Source organism: Anabrus simplex, chromosome 3, assembly GCF_040414725.1.
Source record: "Anabrus simplex isolate iqAnaSimp1 chromosome 3, ASM4041472v1, whole genome shotgun sequence".
In the NCBI taxonomy this organism is placed as follows: Eukaryota; Metazoa; Arthropoda; class Insecta; order Orthoptera; family Tettigoniidae; genus Anabrus; species Anabrus simplex.
Genome location: NC_090267.1, coordinates 19,800,086 through 19,817,620, shown reverse-complemented (window position 1 = coordinate 19,817,620; position 17,535 = coordinate 19,800,086). Strand labels below are relative to the sequence as shown.

The following is a 17,535-nucleotide window of genomic DNA, read 5'->3' as shown; positions in this document are numbered from 1 at the left end:
GCCATTCCAGCTGATGAGTCCAAATGGCACGTCTGGACGAAACTCTGCATAATGCACACGGCCTAACCACCCAAAAGCTGGTTCTATTGCTGTGATTTTAAGATCTGCGGCTGTGAAAGCATTTTTTGACATTGTATCTCCAATGGGGGAGCATTTTTTGAACGGAGAAATGATTTCTCCTTTAGCAGGTTAGCAAACTTGATTTGCTAACTCGGCGGGGCCACACAGTTTGGTCTGCCTGCTAAGCAGAGTCCTGGAGGGGCGTGCCATTCCAGCTGATGAGTCCAAATGGCACGTCTGGACGAAACTCTGCATAATGCACACGGCCTAACCACCCAAAAGCTGGTTCTATTGCTGTGATTTTAAGATCTGCGGCTGTGAAAGCATTTTTTGACAAGATGTTGATATTTCTCCATTTAAATACTGTTCTTGCAAAACAAATGATCAAATGTAAGAATGCAGATATTATAGTTTGGTATTCATCAGAAAGAACATGAGAGATTTGTTGGGTGGGAATAAAACGGTTGCTTGTTATGTTGCTATTGACTGTCACGCGACAAAGTTGCCAGTCTGTGCTTTTAGTACGACATGGTCACTTTGTACATACAAAGTTTTAAATCAATAAATTAATTAAATAATGACTGCATAGGAGGAAATTCAATCATAAGCAAAAAATTTTATTCTTGTTAAAATTATAACCTTAAGTATTTGCAAATATATATCATACTGAGTAACAATGGCTACTGATGGAACAAACAACACAATTAGGTTTGTGACTCTTATCCTGCTGCTCCCCAAGAAATTGCCTCTCCATCAGGCGCACTTGAGGTATATAATCAGATGGTCTTCCTTGTTTCGCCAGGGGACTGCGCTGATACTTTTGTAGAAGTCCCATTATGACAGAATTTCTGAAGTCAGGAGCAATAATTACTCTTTTTTGAAGCTTATTGAACAATATTCTTCCTTTAATTAGCGCCGTTTCAACATCATCACTAATAACCCGCTAGTCTGACACAAAATGAGGATATTCCTTGTTGGCAGTTTCTTCCGAACAATCACTATGCACATCATCACTTGTTTCACTGTCCAAATTTACTGAACAGTCTGAATCAGAATCCCCCACTAAAAGATTGAAGATTACTTCACTGTCATTACTAATGTTGTTCTGTGCGCTCATAGCTGCTGAGTGAAGCCTGCTATCGGCAAGACAGCTGACAGGAATGTTGGCGGGTGGGCGGGTAAAATATTACAAATAAACATAGGTCCAGTAGTGGCAGCAACGTTTTCAAACAATGCTTAGTACATAGTCAATACATGACTATAGATGTTAGTATTATTAAATGTGCCTTTATTAGAGAAATGCACGGAATCTATAGCAGGAAAATACCAAGTCGACAAAAGTAGATTACCGCAGCGAATGCTATAGGGAAGTAAGTCGACAAAAGTCGACTTCTGCAGCGAAAGAGTTAAAATAAACACCTACTTTTTTGTTTTCGGAAAATCCACTTAAGGGGGTGGAAATAATTGAAAAATTGGGTACATTTTTTAAATGAGACTATTTTACAGATATCTCAAAAAAGTAACACATATTGAAAATTGGTATTTGGAATCTCCCTTAATAATAAAGAAAATCCACTTATAAGGGGGAGATAAGATGTGAAGGAGGGCTTGAATTCCGATACATTTATCTCAAAAACTTCTATTTTAGGGATTTTCAGATAATGTCTTAGTGCAGTACCGTGGAACGATTACCATTATCAAATTACGAAATCCATGTGAACGAAACCGCGGGTAACAGCTAGTCAAGCAATAAATTAAAATTTGCCAGATTTGCCTCCAAATGGCTCCTAAAATCTCTAGAAAAGTCACTAGTCACTATCTTTGGAATGATGTTACTAAATTACTAAAAGAAGACTTCAAATCTAGTGATTAGACTGCTGCGAATGAACACACAGAACAAGAGATTGACAATTGATATACGCGTTGCGATATACAGGCAGGACGAACAGAAGTACATAGTGTGATGACTTCTGCTGTTTGATATGTTCGTACACTACACGGTGCTGGTGTAGGTAAACAGAGATCAGCTGTCCCTGGTGTCAGTGGAGAGATGGCATGGAAGGACATCAGTAGACGAATAAGTTTGGATGGCATCTTTAAAAGTAGGAAAGATCACAATATGAAGATAAAGTTGGAATTCAAGAGGACAAATTGGGGCAACTATTTGTTTATAGGAAGGGGAGTTAGGGATTGGAATAACTTACTAAGAGAGATGTTCAATAAATTTCCAATTTCTTTGCAATCATTTAAGAAAAGGCTAGGAAACAACAGATAGGGAATGTGCCACCTGGGCGACTGCCCTAAATGCAGATCAGTAATGATTGATTGATTGGAAGGTTAACAGCATAACGGCAAGCTCGAGATGGAAACTTCTCCTTTCTTTCCGAACAGTGGACGAAATTCAATATTTCTTTAATTTAACCGTAAAATGATATAATCTTCCAAGTTACATTTCGTGCAGACGGTGCAATAGGCCTACCTCTGATAACAATGCTTCTAAGTCGAATCACATGCCTATCTCCGATTATTAGTCCGAAATGTGACATAATAGAACTTTTTTTTAAATTTGCACGATCGAAATTAGCTTTATATGTAATTATCATCACTGCCTACTGTTGGAATTATAACAATACTACCTGTTGGGATCGTTGTCAAACAAGAGGTTAATGATAATTCAAGTTACCTCCAGTCAGGACAGGTTAGAAATAAAGTTAAATTTGTATACAATGCAAATGTATGTACATTAATGTAAATAAAAGTAAGTTGGAACAAAAGGAGGCAGCTGGACTGAAGGCGGCAGGAAAAGGAGAGTGAAGTGATAACTACGATAGTTTGCTTTCTCCCCACCTGAAACCAACTACCAGCCACGCAAACCCTCAAGTATGGCGTCATATATATATATTTCTTTTTAACGAATCTGGCGGAATAGAAAAGCATTATAGTAGTAATGGCACGCACTCAATATTCTAGAACACTCTTCAAATCACAGCAGCTAAAATATTCCAAAAATAAAATGCGGATCAAATAGCCTGTCAAATTGTATTAGGCTCAAACGTATTGTAGATTTGGAATGTACTGTACTATACTTACAGCTAAATATAATGGAATATTTACACATAATCATATATTAAATAAAACAACATTGAGAACATCTATGCAAATAGTACCGGTATTACTTATTCCACACACAACAAAAGATATACACAGTATAGGGATATAATAAGATATTACACCAACATCAATGATGTTGTTGTTGTTGTTGTTGTTGTTGTTGGAGAGGTTATGGCTCTAGTACAGGTATTACTTATTCCACACACAACAAAAGATATACACAGTATAGGGATATAATAAGATATTACACCAACATAAATGATGTTGTTGTTGTTGGAGAGGTTATGGCTCTATTATTTCACCCAGGCACTACACTTCTTCTTCTTCTTCTTGATATATATTGGGCTTCTTGGTTTACATTTATGCCCATTAAGGTAGCAACAGAAAAGAAAAACATGCAATTGAGTCCTTATGGTCACTACGAATGGAAACTATATAGTTAGATATGCAAGATACACAGGAAAAGCGAAACATTAGTAGCACTTGCGCAAGAGTAACTTCTTCTTCATCTGTCTTCCTATCGGAATGCCAACCCAATTATTGTATCATTACGCAGAGTGGGGATTATACGAGATAGTCTTAAAGGAGCACACATAATAACAGGGACACAAGGTTCTAGTCTTCACGTCAGAGTGACCCGTCTCGACGTCTTTTCTACTTTCACACACAAGACCGGGCCTACATAGAAAGGTTAGGGACGGTTAATGAAGAAGGGATACAAAGTGTAGGGTAGAGGAACAAAAACACAAAAACACACACTCAAAGACACAAAGTTAGCAAACTACCGGGGAAAAGATTGGGATGCGTAAAAAGCATGAAATTAATTAATTTATTCACACGGTACCGTGGCTGCAATATAATACGAAAACGTAATTATATATCGAGCCGGAGAAATGCGCCGAAAACGTAATACTGATTTAATCCTCACGAAGTTTACCTCCGAATCATGTTGGTACTACTGACTATACGTGGATCTTGTTTTGATCAAGAAAGCGATTGATGACATTAACTATTTGCGGAGAAGGCTTATATAATAAACAGGATAAACTTGTAGGAAACGGAATGTTTAATTGTGTTAAATTGTACAGAAATTTCTGCCGAGATGTATGAAAACTTGTGCAGTTGAAAAGAATATGATTAGCGTCGCTCGCTATATTACCACAGTAACATCTAGCATGTGGTGGAAGATGAAACCTGTGTTTATATTGAGGTGTGAGGGCGTGATTGAAACGTAATCGTATGATATTTATAATATGTCTTCTAGTATAGTGTCCGGTATAGTACCAGGGTTTTTTCCCTGCCTGCGGTTGAAGTTGATAATAAAATTGACCCTTATATTTGGATGTTTCCTGCCAAAGCTCATTCCAGGTATTGGTGCTATCAATCCGTAGTGAGGTTAGTAAATCCAAATATGGCAGGGCAATGTTTCTGATATTATCTGTCGCATGTGCCGCATCCTTAGCCAGTTGATCGACAATGGTATTGCCAGTTATTCCCGAGTGTCCGGGTATCCATACTAACGTGATGTGTCGTCCTGCTGTTTGTAAGTCATAAAGGAGTTTTTTAACGTTGTACACGTACCAGTTGGTAGAGGGTTTTAAGGACGATATGGCCTGTAGTGAGCTCAGTGAGTCGGTAAAAATATGACCTTTATTGTGTCGTGATTGTTTGAAAAATAAAATAGCCTGTCTTATAGCAAATAGTTCTGCAGTGAAAATGGATATTGTATGAGGTAGTGACATCTTTTGATGGGTTTTCGTTTGGGGCATATATATTGCTGCTCCGACTCCCGTCGCAGTTTTTGAACCATCCGTGTAAATTTCCAGACTGGGGGACGGGTTAGCAACCCGCAATCGCTTTGTAGATGCCGGTGGAAGTGGAAAATATTTGTTTGGTGTATGACTGTAATTTGTTGAAGGAAAAATGATCGAGGGAGTATAAAAATACATATGTAAACTAAAAGCAAAATGTGGCTGGGACATACACTTTAGAATATCACCTTCATACTGCAACAATTGGGAGAATGCTTGAATCAAAGCCGGCTGAGGGAAGTTACTCTGTTTAGTGCGCTGTAGGATTTCATACAAAAGTTGGAGTTTGGGCAGAATACCAGTGTTAGTCAGGGCCATCTTCTTAAGGATATATTTTTTAGCTAAAAATAATCTGCGTATGTGTAGTGGTTGTTCTCCTGCTTCTACCAACAGAGCATTGGTGGGTGTGGTTTTGAGGGCTCCTAGACACAACCTTAGGGCTCGAAATTGAATACGCTCTAGTTTTTGAAGTTGAGTTTTCTTAGCTATGTCAAAAAGATGAGCACCAAATTCTAATCTTGAGCGGATGGTAGCTTTGTAAAATGCAAGGGCAATAACGGGGTCCGCTCCCCATTGCCTTCTAACTACAGCTTGCAGAATATGTAAACAATGTTGTGCCTGTTGGGTTAAGGTTTGAAAGTGGTATTTCCATGATAATTTATTATCCAAAATTAGTCCCAAATAGCGATGTGAGGTGGTGAGCGGAATGTTGATATTATCTAAAGTAATAGGGGAGGTGTCATATTGCCGGTGATGTGTAAAAACCATCGTGGCACATTTGGAAGGAGAGAGCTGCAATCCATGATCCGTTAGCCATATATGAACTTCCCGTAGAGTATTTGTTAATATTCTCCTACATGGGTCCAGATGTGCGTGACTAGTATAAATCAAAATATCGTCAGCATATGAGATAATACGTGATGTCCGGAGAACTAAGCGTTCTAGATCATGTAAGTATAATGCAAAAAGGATCCCACTCATAATATCTCCTTGAGGCAAGCCTTTAGAGGAGGACCGGAGTGGCATTGGGGAGCAGGGAGTTTTGATAAATAATCGTCGATCCATCAACAACTTACTCAAAATGATGAGGAAATTGTAGGGGAGCAGTAAATCTTGAAGCTTACGTAGGAGAAGATCAAGTATGACATTATCATACGCTCCCTGTATATCGAGAAAAGTTGCCATGACGGTATGTTTTCGAGCTCTTGCTAGTAGGATATCTGTTATGAGCACATTATGTGCATCTTGAGTGCTTCTTCCTGGAATGAAGGCATATTGACTACGAGGAAGTAGGTTGTGGAAGTTGAGACACCATAACAGTCGATAGAGTAAAATCTTTAAGAAAATTTTTCGCAAAACAGAACCTAAAACAATTCCCCTGTAGTCAGCTGGGGTCGGTGGATATCTGTTTGTTTTTGGTATCGGGACTAGAAAAAAATTATTCCATTCAGTGGGAATCAATGTAGTAACTAGAATAAAGTTAAAATGATCAATCAAAGTCTGCTTGGCTGGTACAGGCAAAGCATGTATCATGGAGTAGGTTATATAGTCAGGTCCCGGAGAGGTTGATTTGTTGTGAATAATACTGAAATCCAACTCTCGAAGGGATATGGGATGCAATAAAGTATTGAAGTGGCTACTCGACGGTTGTAAAATGAGAGGAGATATAGGTAATGCTGTGTCGGGCGTGAGTTGCTGATAGAACTCTTGAAGTGTATGTGGTTCAATTATGTTAGCTCCTGGGGAATGATTTCTATGGGTCAGAGAACGTAAGGCCTTCCAGATGATTTTGGCATTGGTCTTCATCGTAAGGTTGGAAATGAAAGCTTTCCAGGCTTCTCTTCTCTTGTTGTTAAAGATTCGTCTCATTACAGCAAGATGTTTCTTTAGGACAAAATAATTTTGGGGAGTAGATTCATGTCTATAGGTTTTGAAGAGCTGCCTTCTCATTTGGACTAAATTATGGCATTGTTGATCCCACCAATGAATTTTTGTGGAGGCTGTTACAAACTTTGGAATAGTCATCACCAAAGGGTGATGAAGATCCAAATATTGCTTGATCATAGTTAATAAGCAGTCATAAGTGAGGACATCCTCTCTGGTTTCAGTCATGCGAGCCCAAATATAATTTCGAAAATTATCTGGATCGAAGTTGGTGAGTGATCGATGGTAAGAATGATATGTTTGGCATGCTCTAATCGGATGCGAGTTGCTGACACCAATTGAGATAAGGATAGGGAAATGATCACTGAGGTGCGTATCCTTAATGGTTGTCCATGATATGTTATGAGCGAGAGGGATTGAACACAAAGATAAATCAACTGCACTTGGGGCAGATCCCGGGGCAGATAACCTGGTAGGTGAGCCATCATTCAGGATTATGAGTTGTTGTTCAACTAACATATGATATAGATTGTTGCCTTTTGATGAGTTGTCTACACAACCCCAGTAAGTATGATGCGCATTGAAGTCACCAGCAATTATAAGCTGTGGATAGGGTGTAAATTGATGAAGCATGGTGGTCCATTGAGCGCGTGTAAGATATATGTCCGGGGGACAGTAAATATTAACAACTAGTAGATTAAGCAGCTGGATCGCAAGGACATATAGATTGGGGATAGAAGTCGGAAATGAAATCACTCTGTAAGACAAGTTGGTTGCTATGAAAGTAGCTATTCCATCACATCCATATCCATCTATCCTTTCAATGTTATAGCCCTTCAGCTTAAAGTTGGAGTATGGTTGAAACCAAGTCTCTTGTAATAAAATAATATGCGGCACATATTCCTGTATAAGGAGTCGTAGTTCGTTTTGTTTTGGCAGGATACTTCTGCTATTCCATTGTAGTATTCTGAGCATTTAACTTGAAAAAATTAGTGACAGTGTCCCGCAGCTTATTTACCACGGGGAAGGTCTGATCATTTGGCCCTAGGAGTTGTAGGAGCTGCAAAATAGTGTTAATAATTTCTGTTTGCAACTGCTTATGTTGTGTCATAGACGTAGATGCTGTACCTACTTGAGGTAGTGTGACTGGCAGAGGTGAGGCTGAGGCCTCGTGAGTAACAAACGCAGTTTCATTCTGGGTCGCTGGTGGAAAAGTACTCGAATGGCTATATGGCTGCTGTTGCCCAAAAAGAATACGATGATAACCAGCTTTATCATAGCCGGGCCTCGGAATAGGTCGAGGCTCCCTAGCCACTATGGAGGTAAATTTTCTTTTCCTGGGTGTATCAATTGCTGATTGGGATGCTGGTACCTGAAGTGGGGGGAAGTGTTGAGGATGTAAGGTTGGGGCATATGTTGCAGGTTGTATTTGCTCAGTTGCCTCTTTGAAAGTGATGTTATCTGTACACATTATTTTTTTGATATGTACCTGATATTCATGCATCGAACAGTCTTTCGATCCCACTTGATGATTCCCTTGACAATGGAAGCATATTAAACAATCCTGTTGGCAATCCTTGGTAAGATGTGACATAGCACAGCGTCCACATCGAGGTGATTTCGCACGACAATAAGCTGCTAAATGGCCATAACGCTGGCAATTTTTACAGATTAAGGGGTTGAAGATAAATGGTTGGACCTCCAGAACCACACTAAAGAGACTGACCTGGCTTGGCAACTTTTGTACCCGAAATGTAATTTTCACAGAGCCAGTTGGTAGGTATTCTATTCCATTTTCTGTGACAACTTTTCGGTTAAGCCTTTGCGCTTTGGCCACTGGGAAGATGGACTCAATGTGCGCAAGTATCTCTGGTACTGTTATATCCTTATCAACTCCCTTTATCAAACCAACTCTATAGACATTGGATGTAGGAATATAGGCTTTTAGCTTTTTCTCCTGTAAGAGAGGATTATTGAGAAACTCATTGGCTTTTGCTGCTTGAGTAAAACAACTTGTATTCTATTGCGCCCTTTTCTAACGATTTTCTTAACACCTGGAATTTTTTTATCATAAAATAATTTCCCTAGAGCCATAGGGTGAATTCCCGCCACATTTTTTTGATCTATGGATTCTACCATAACCAAAAAAGGGCCAAAATGTTCGCGAGAATAGGTTTCCTGAACCTCTTCCTGAGTATTAGTATCCAAATCCATACTTTTAGGTTGTTGAGTGCTTCCAATGTCACTCGGGGTATTAGTAGCCAAATCCATACTGTTAGTTAGCTGAGTGCTACTGAGGTTAGTAGGAGATGTTAAATCAGGTTTTGTAGGGTTGGAATTAATTGATTTTTCCTTCCGCTTCACCAGAAGTTTAGGTGGACTTAATGTCCCGCCACCCCCACTTTCAGCATCCATTGCCTAAAACTCGTCACACACATCGACGTTCTCACAAAACACCACCGATGCACGACCGAAACACGTACACGCCAAGATCCGGAACAGTCCAGAAACCTCGACGTTCAAACGAAGACTGAGGCACTACACTTATTATCGTGATATTACACTTATAATGCGAAATCACACGCAATTATTCACACTACGAAGGTCACACGCAATGAGTCGCACTACGGAGTAGTGCTGGGAGAGGAGGCAGTCCTCCGAGTGATTGAATCGGTAGTAGCAAGTGAAGCGCTCTACCGGTATTCTCCGGTACTACTGCGGAGAATTGCGGAGGTATACGGAGGGTGGCGGAAGAAACGGAGCGAACGTGCTCTGCTCATGCAGACAAAACACTCCTTGCTTTCAGTTGCTGCGTGTGACGGGTGAACTTTCTGGCACCGTTAACTTCACTGTGTAGCTAATGCCACGAAAACCATCAGTTGTTTGGAATTTTTTCGATGCAGAAGGCGATCGGAAGAAATCTGCCAAGTGCAAATTATGTGTGCGTAGTTTTTCAACGGGAGGCGGCACATCTAATTTACTTGATCATTTAAAGAGGAGTCATAAGCAGTGTTTGGAACCAACAACTGAGCAAAGTAGCGAGGTGTACGCCCCAGGCAGTGAAGAGCATAAGCGGTTGAATCGGAGTTTGGCTATGTTTGTTTCTATAGATATGCAACCGCTCGACACTGTCCGGGATGAAGGCTTCAGGAAGTTTGTTAACGATTTAAATCCGAGGCATGAACTACCATGTCGCCGAACTCTGTCTGAGGTAGGTGGAAAATGAACTCATATTGCACCATTTATTGTTCAGTATTACAATTAATTGCCAGCTATTTCTGTGATCGATACCTACGTTATATTTATTTTTTCTTAGGGAATTCTAGGCGAAATATATGACGAAGTCCGCAATAAGCTGAACATAGAACTGGCAGCAAAACATATCGCTTTAACGACGGACTGTTGGACATCTAATAGACAAGACCCGTAACATAACTGTGACTGCCCATTTTATATCAGAGGCGTCAAATGCACTGATGTCCGCATGTCTGGCAACGGAAATTCTGGAAGGAAGTTATACCGCGGAGCATATCACTAGCCGCTTGTCAGACATCATTAATTCTTGGCAGCTGTCTGGTAAAGTGCCAGCAATTACTACAGATAACGCTGCAAATATGGTAGCTGCGGTACGAAAGTTAAATATCCGCCATGTTCCCTGTGTAGCGCACACACTTAATTTGGCCATAAGTGATGTGGTAAAGAGCACGTTCCCTTTTCGTACGCTTTTGGATACTTGTTCAAATATTGTCACGCATTTCAAGTAAGTATGCCCACAACAGAAGTAAAAGTAAGATTAGGGTTCTAAGTTTTGAAATGTTAAACTCAAGGTATTGCCGAACTATGGCTTATAAAAGTATATTTGCTCCACGCCTTCTTGCAACGCTGCTAGTTTTTGTTTCCTAATTTTTCTTCTAGGCAAAGTACTGTTGCAAGCCATAAATTAAAACATCAACAGTTAGAGTCCGGTAAGCAGCCACTCCGGCTTATTCAGTACTGTTCGACCCGATGGAACAGTCAGCTTGCCATGATGCGCCGTCTGCTCGAGGTAAAGGACCAACTCATAGTGGCTCAGTCGGAACTTGTGAATGCGCCGCAAGCGCTAACAGGTGAGAACTACGAATACAGTGTAATGTATTGAAAATTCTGTCTTTTTGTAACATTTGAATATAATGTATGACCTCAACTTTTTCCAGCTGACGAATGGTTGACCTTAAAGGAGTGTGTAGCAATTCTAGAACGATTCGAAACGATGACTACCATGTTATCCGGAGAACTATACACCACGTGTTCTCACGTGATCCCTTTGGTACAAGGATTATTTCTCTCTCTTTCTACGGAAGTAGAAAAACCAGCTACCACTGTCGGACAGATGGTCCTCGAAGCAAGTCTGGAAGCCGTAGCAACGCGACTTTTTGCATATGAAACTCGTTCTGTGACAAGGGCGGCAACTTTCCTTGATCCTAGGTACAAATAGGATGGATTTCGAATACCAGATCATGCAGAAGAAGCACGAAAACAGGTTAGTGTTACTATTTTGAATGGAACAAAAGCACGATGTGTTCACTGTCTATACAGCCTATCCCTTTCACAAAACCAAGCATGTGACAATTTTTAAGGTTGAAGTCGAGCTAAGGACTACGATCCAAAGGCGTGATAGGCTACAAGCAGCAGCAGAAAGTTCAACATCGTTGGAAGAAAAGCCTGTTGCAGGAAGAAACGAAGGCAGATGTAATCTCTTAGCGTTTTTGGATACAAAGCTGGCCCAAAAGCGACGTGTTGCGACGCCTACGTCGAATACCACGATACCCCTAAGGCAGTACGTAGAATTAGAGCCAGAGCATAGGTTGACTGACCCTGTCAAGTACTGGGCTCAAATGGCGAACCAATCGAATCCGCTTCATGAAATAGCTGAATACTACCTTTGTATTCCAGCCACCTCTGTCGCAGCGGAGAGAATGTTTTCTACTGCCGGACAAATAATCACAGCAAGAAGAAATACTTTATCGCCAGAACGAGCAAACACTTTGCTTTTCTTACGTGGAAACTCAAAATATTTCTTCAAGTAACGCATATAGCCTTGAACTTCATTTCTTCTTGACTGAAACGTTTATTTATTTATTTATTTATTTATTTATTTAACTGCTCCGCTCCTACCGCTCCTTTCCCAGCACTAGTACGGAGGTCACAAGAACAGAGTTGAGCATCATGTCTATGTATTATCCGCACACTTTATCTTGGTGCATTTACACCCTAGTGTCTTGTCTTGTCTTGTCTTGCGGATATTTATTTGGGAACCAAATATATTCTTTCCCAGTCACGAGTCCAATGAAATTTTTTCACTTGTATCACAACAGCACACGTTTACATCATTAATAACCAGTTTTAGCACGATTACACTTAGATAGATAAACTGAACGAAGCACTATGATATCGTGTATATGTAAGTTCATAAAAGTAGTAAACTATCTGCACTGGGCGAATACACAGATAACCTATTAATCTTGAGCAATAGAAACGTGTTGCACTGTACAAGATTGGAGAGTAATAAAACTCTTGGCACGAGATCCACTCACCCGGAACATATAGAAATGCCACTTCACCAACATGTCGGAAAAAACAACTGAAAATCTAGATCGTAATTACAATTTGATGTGAGTGTTATCAAGGTATTCGTTTAAGATAGCAATGATCTTAGGCGAAGGTTGATACAACAAAGCTGAAAGTCGTGTAGGGAAAGGTACGTGGACATGAATTAATTTCTGCATTAAATGGCCTGTTGGCGTGCATATTGGGGGCAATGAAAAAACAAATGGTCACTATCGCCCAGAGGTTCGCCACAGGAACAAGTTGGATCGTTCGTAATTTGAAATCGAGATAAATATAGGTACCGGGGTTAAGGCATGATTAAAACGTAGTCTGATGTTAGTAATGTGACGTCGTGTATACGTACCATTTGCAAACCACGGAAGTGTGGGAATATTCGGTTGAATTTGATAGTAATAATGGCCTTTCGTACTAGCTGATAAACGCCATTTTGTACACCATGTGTGTTTAGCTTCATTTTTGATATATGGAAAGAAGTCAGAAATCGGGATTTTGATTTGTAATAAGTTTGTGGTATCTGCACTGGCTTCTTTTGCTGCTATATCGGCCATATCGTTGCCTGCGTGTCGGTTATGCCCTTTAATCCACATTAACGTTATACCAAAACCGGATGTTTCGAGTTGTAAAATAAGGTGTTTAACTTCGTAGACATATGTATTTTGACTGTGGGCGAAGGATTGGAGAGCTTGTAATACACTTTGGGAATCGCTGAATATATTTATTTTTTTGGATTGTAACTGTTGGACATATAAAAGAGCTTGATATATGGCATTTAATTCTGCGGTAAAGATAGTTAAATTATTAGGCAACGGATATTTAAAGATAGTTTGTGTTTGTGGATCATAAAATGCTGCTCCGACTCCAGTAGTCGATTTTGACCCATCAGTAAAAAGGTGATAATTTGGTGAGGTTATTGAACTTTTAAATTTCTTAAGAGCGTATAATTTGGTATGAGGTGAATACATTGATTGTTTTAATGATTCAGAAGGTGCAATGATAATAGAAGGACGGAATGTTTGAATATCATAGTCATATGAATACAAATTTACGCTTGGTGTGCGAAGTATAGTTTCAGTAAGATGGTGGAGTTCAGCATACGCCATATATATGGCGGGGTACTGATGATAAGGTGGAGGACGCTGTTGATAATACTCATATAATAATTTTAATTTAGGTACGATAAGGGAGTTCGATCTGCTAATATATTTGAGTAGGAATTTTTTTTTTGAAATTTTTATCCTGCGAATATACAGTGGTTCTTCTGTAGTTTCTACTAGTAAAGCGTTAGTTGGTGTCGTTCGGAGGGCACCCACACTGATACGTAGTGCTGAAAATTGAAGACGATCCAAAGCTAGTAAACTGTGTTTAGCGGTTAAATCAATAATATGGGCGCTATAGTCAAGTATGGACCGAATGGTTGCCCGATATAGTTGTATTGCTGACAAGGGGTCAGCACCCCATGCACGTTTCGTTACTGTTCGTAAGATAGTAATATAACGATAAGATTTCCGAATTAAATACTGTATTTGGGGTTGCCATGTATGTCTTTGGTCGATATATATGCCTAAATATAGGTGTTGTGGGACAAAGGGGATGCTATAGGTATCAAAGTTAATAGGGCTTTTATCAAAGGTTCATTTATTTGTAAAGATCATCGCTGCACATTTAGCGAGTGAAAGTGAAAGTCCATGGGTTGTTAGCCACCGAAGGATTAAACTTAAAACGCGAGATATTGTGGTTCTACAATGATCAATGTTGGAGTGAGAACAATAAATAACATAATCATCCGCGTAAGCTAGAATTCGAGCGTATGGAGTCACAATAGATTTGTGATCTTTCATATAAAGGGCAAACAAAATTCCACTTAGTATCGAACCCTGTGGTAATCCATTTGATGTATAGCGGCTTTCAATTGTGTGTTGAGTTGATTTAATGGTTAACCGGCGATTGGTAAATAGTTGATTTAAAATAGAAAGGAATTTAATGGGAAATCCATATATAAATAATTTCTCCCAGAGAATATGCAATAACACAGCATCATAGGCACCTTTAATATCCAAAAAGACTGCCACGGTAGATTGTTTCCGCCATTTTGCCAATAAGATGTCGAGTAGGAAAATAATGATAGGTTCCTGTGTACTATTACCACGTCTACAAGCGAACTGATACGTAGGTAATAGCGAGTGGTATTCCAATAACCACGCCATTCGTTTCATGAGGATTTTACAGAAGACTTGTATACATGATCCCAAAACTATGCCACGAAAATTTGCAGGTTCGGTAGGTCGTTTTAACGGTTTCAATATAGGAGTTATGAAAAAATCGTCCCATGTTGTTGGTACGTGTAATGTCTCAAGAATACTATTATAGTGTTGTAGTAAATAAATTTGGGCGTGAGGGGGTAGGGCCTTGAGCATGAGATAAGTAATTGCATCAGGTCCTGGGGACGAGCTATTAATGGTACATAATACAGATTGTAGTTCGTTATATGTAAATGGCTTTAATAATGAAGTAAAAGAACGAGAAATGTCCTGTGAGGTGGGTAGAAATGGCGGGTTTACTGATACTGGGGTGAGGGTATATAAAAAATCTTCTAAAACTTGTCGCGGATAGGAATAATACGTTTGGTATTGGAATGTTCGCGTTATCATACGGATCACGTTCCAAAATTTCGCTGCTGGTAATTGAGGAGTTAATGTAGAAAAAAAAAGACTGCCAAGCTTTTCGTTTTTTGGCATTAAAGACAAGCTTTGTTTTTGCAATATGCTTTCGCAATTGGAAATAATGCTGCTGAGTCATTGATTGGCGGTATTGTTTAAATAATTTTTTCGTTGTTGAATGAGATCATGACATTCTTTATCCCCCACCATTTTATTTCGTATTTCTGTGGGTGGGTCGTCACGTTAAGCGGTCGACACGGATGAAACATATTTAAATATTGAATTAAATAAGGGAATAAGGTTATAAAGGTAATAGATGACTCGTGTTCCTGCTGTAAGATATGATTGAGATATGATTGATAGTTTGAAATATTGAAATTTTTATAAGATCGGACATTACGTATACATGAAGGTGTCTTAAACTGGGAAATTATTGGGCGATTACCATATGTTATGATGATGGGGAAGTGGTCACTGGTGTAGGTATCGGATAAAGTGTGCCAGGTGGTGACAGGGACCATGGTTGGACGACATAATGTAAGGTCAACGGCACTGGGTGGAGATCCAGGCGGAGTTAAACGGGTCGGGGAACCATCGCTTAAAATAAACAGGTTCTGATGATTTGAGGTAGCAAGTAAATTGGAGCCTTTTATTGTATCTATGATACACCCCCATTCAGTGTGATGGCAATTGAAATCACCGAGAATGAAAAGGTGTTGGAATGTTGCAAATTGTTGGAAAAATTGCGTCCATTGACTCTGAGTAATGTAAATGTGGGGGGGATAGATATTTATAAAAGAAGTATTATGGTGTACTATCCCTACTGCATAAGTGTGTGAAATGAAATATTGCAAAGGGAATTGTGTAAAGGGTAATGAAGTTTGTACACATGTGGCGACTCCATCACAACCGTTACCATCGTATCGGAATACTTGATAACCTCGTAATCTGAAAATGAAATGTGGTTGAAACCACGTTTCCTGTAAGCAAATAATATTAGCTTGCGTTTCGTTTATTAATATTTGTAATTCATGTCGTTTAGAGGTGGCACTTCGACAATTCCATTGGAGTATTGTAATCATGCAAGGATGTTCATGATAGAATCTCGTAGTTTATATAATACATGGTGAATCTGAGGCTCGTGGCTCATACTTTGGATTAACATTACCAGCAATTGCTGGATTTCTTGTTGAAGTCGTTCCTTGGTAGGAGGATAGCTTATGTCTTGGGGGCTGCGGAAGGTTGCTGCCCATTAGAAGGTGACGAACTTGATGGGTATGATAAGTGCAGAGGTTGTTGCATGGCACTCGTTGACGGGAATGAATTTACTGGAACCGGAGGTTCATTTCGCAGGATGGCCACGTATCCTTGCCGATCGAAGCCTGGCTCGGGTGTAGGAGGGGGTGATGGCATGATGACTTGAGTAAACTTTCGTTTACGGGGGTTTTGTGTCGGAGGAGATGAGGGATTCGATGGTAGTGGAGGGAACTGATGTTCTTGTTGTTCGGAGTGGTAAATTGGAAGGGCAATGCGAGCTTTAGCCTCGGGAAAAGACAGGTATTCAGTACTCATTAACCTTTTAATGTTAACTTGATACTTGTGTTCAGGACAAGTTGAGGAACCCGTAACATGATTTTTCTTACAGTAGGCGCACTGCGTGAATTGCTCAGTACAAGCGTGGGTTTCATGTTGCTGCGAACATTTCCCACAACGGGCGTTTTTGGCTTGACATTGCCGAATTGTATGTCCATAGCGCTGGCATTTACGACAGCGAATAGGTGAAAAGATGTAAGGTTCAACAGCCAAATACACCTTATATAAGGCCACATGGGATGGGAGTGTTTGAGCCCTGAAAACAATTTTTAGAGAACCTGTAGGAAGGTATTGGGTTTCTCTATCTTGAATTGCACGACGATTAAGACGTTGCACGCTTTTAACCGGTGCCTCAGACTCCAGATACTGTAAAATTTCATCATTCGATAGGCCTTTTTCAACTCCACGAATAATTCCTACTCTTAACACTTGTGAAGATGGAATATAGGCTTTAATTTTGAGGGTTTCAAGCATGGGGTTACTCAAAAAGGCATTGGCTTGAGAAGCCGTATGGAAAGTGACTTGTAGTCTATTGCGTCCCTTACGTTGGATAGATTTGACGTTGAGCTTAGTTTCATAGAATCGGCGACCAAGTGCCATAGGGTGTAAGCTGCCTATGTTTTGATCGTTAATGGATTCAACGAACACAAAGAAGGGTCCATGATGAAAGCGATTATAATATTCCGGGGGAGAAGTTACTGGGGACGCCTCGGATTGATTGTTAAGTTGTTCTGGATTAGAACGGTCTGCCACTTCAGTACTACGCCTCTGTTCAGTAGAATCAGATGCTTGAGAACCTTGCTGTTGTGTCG

General features: G+C 39.9%; 1 protein-coding gene across 1 annotated transcript in view; it reads right to left on the bottom strand.

Annotated features, from left to right (window-relative positions):
- The window catches only part of LOC137498991 (uncharacterized), a 155,349-nt gene extending 151,702 nt beyond the window's left edge, over window positions 1–3,647 (bottom strand). Inside the window, exon 1 of the mRNA XM_068226975.1 lies at window positions 3,420–3,647. The gene's annotated coding sequence lies outside the window, so the exon portion shown is untranslated. The remainder of the gene's footprint in view (window positions 1–3,419) is intronic.
- Window positions 3,648–17,535: the final 13,888 nt, after the last annotated feature.